The sequence below is a fragment of the Charadrius vociferus genome, unplaced genomic scaffold (genome assembly GCF_000708025.1).
Source record: "Charadrius vociferus isolate BGI_N301 unplaced genomic scaffold, ASM70802v2 scaffold244, whole genome shotgun sequence".
Lineage (NCBI taxonomy): Eukaryota > Metazoa > Chordata > Aves > Charadriiformes > Charadriidae > Charadrius > Charadrius vociferus.
In genome coordinates, this window is record NW_009648822.1 from 1,972,061 (window position 1) to 1,974,120 (window position 2,060).

Below are 2,060 nucleotides of genomic sequence, written 5' to 3' on the forward strand. Positions count from 1 at the left end.
GGAAAGAGATACTTGGATACACACTTCAGTCTTTGATAAAACTTTGGAGATCTGATTTTATAATTATTACATTTTGCCTGATGTCTCATTGTTTAAAACAGTGCGTGCTTCAGGTGGTGGATTGAGAAAAAAATAATTTTGTCAGCAGACCTGCACATGACCTGTGACCAGCAAAAAAGAGTCGATTTGAGTCTCATGCCAGAAATCTGAAAAGGGTGCATTTGTGGAGCATCAGTACAAGTACAGACACCAGAACAAAGGTTCTTCACTGTTTGAAATTATTCCAGATTTTAAAATTAAATGCAGCAAAAGAGAGGGAAAAAAAAAAACAACTGAACACTTCAAAAGATACTGCATAAATTCATGACATATCTAACCCTGAGATGAGTGAGAAAGCCTGATCACTCCCCTTGTATCTGTTTGTCCATCTAGCATCTGAACCCTGTTTTAAATTCGAGGTGTCCTTTACATGGATTTGATGAATTGTGCTCATGACAAAAACTTGGCATGGCTTTAAGGTGCTCCAGTATGTGAAGGTCACAACTATTTAAAGATTAGGCCACAAGTGCCCACACGGAGGTGTAGTAGATGTGCTAAGCTGCTGTATACTTTTATTTTCTGAAATACTTGCCTACTATAATAATTGCTTTCAAGATATGATGGTGCTCCTGTTCAGTCTTGCCAGTTGAAGGGCTGTGTTACCGACTAGCCAGAAACCTGAAAACTTACATATCCTGCACAAAATAAAGCAGATGACAGTCATATTCAATTAGAGCATAAAAGTGTGAAGTCTTAACGCAGTTTTCTATTTTTGCCACTAAGAAAACATGAATATTACTGTATAGTTGGGTGCTGTGCTAGGAGACCAAAATTGTCTGCAGAAGGGGCATAGCAAGGGTACAACCCATGTAACTGTTCCCTATTTCTTTCCTGCTGCGCTTCATGCCAAACCTGAGGCTGAGAAAGTATTTCTTCCCCAACATTATTCCGGCTCCGCTGCTGACACTGCCGAGCATATGTGCCTCTCACCACAGTATACAGCGTGCTTGGCTCATGTCTGGCTGCCTGGTGGCTCTGGGCACATCAGTGTCACTGTTATTGTTGTTGTTCTCAGGGCATTTGTAGCACGTTAACTGTCTGTCCATTGAGAGGTGTCCACTCTGGGTCTAAATCTCACCAAGACAGAGTAGGGCATGATGAGACCCACAGCCACTGAGGGGTTTTCTCTGGGGATCTGCATTGAGAGCAATTGCAGGGTGCTTGTTAGACCTGCCTTAGCTTCGTTGTGCTCTGACCGTGCTTTGAGCATCCATGTTTTAAGAAGTACAGTTGAATTGAAAAGGCATTTATTCGCTGTCGAATTCAGAACTTTGGAAGTAGGTCAGTGGCCCAATGAGATGTTTATAGGGGAAAAGACTGCGAGACCAAGGACTTGTATTAAACCAAATATATATTTATCACTGTTGTTTCAATTCAGTCATTTGGTTTTATCAAGCGTGCTGTTCCTATTTCCAGTACCTTAATCTATCATAAAAATAATGGTCTGTGCCTTTATAAACTCCCCTGCTGCTCTGGAAGGACCATAAAAGTTGGCTATCTACATAGAAATCAAAAGAAGTATCTGCAAAGTCCAGTTTTACTCACAAATTATTGCATGTGCTTAATTTGGATTCAATCTCCCATACAGTACGGTCCTTTCAGTACAGTTTTAAAAGCAAATGAACCTATTAAAAACAAAAAAACAAAAAAACAAACCAAAATTAAGTCCTGTCCTTTTACACGCACCGTGTGCTGGTAATGCTGCATTTCTGTGGGCAAGTCTGACAAGAGACCCTCTCCAGCAGTGACGGGGGACCCGAGCGGCATTTCATCCATCCGTCCGGCGTTCCTCTTCGGGGACGGCGGTGCTGCCCCAAACTTTGCCCTCGGGATGGCTCCCGCCCTGCAAAGCCGGCGGAGTTTGGGAAGTTGGGCTATGGGGAGAAGGACCCCCCCGATGATGCGGGAGGTCTGCGGGGGGTGCGGTGACAAGGACGATAGCCGCGGGATTGCTTCCTCCC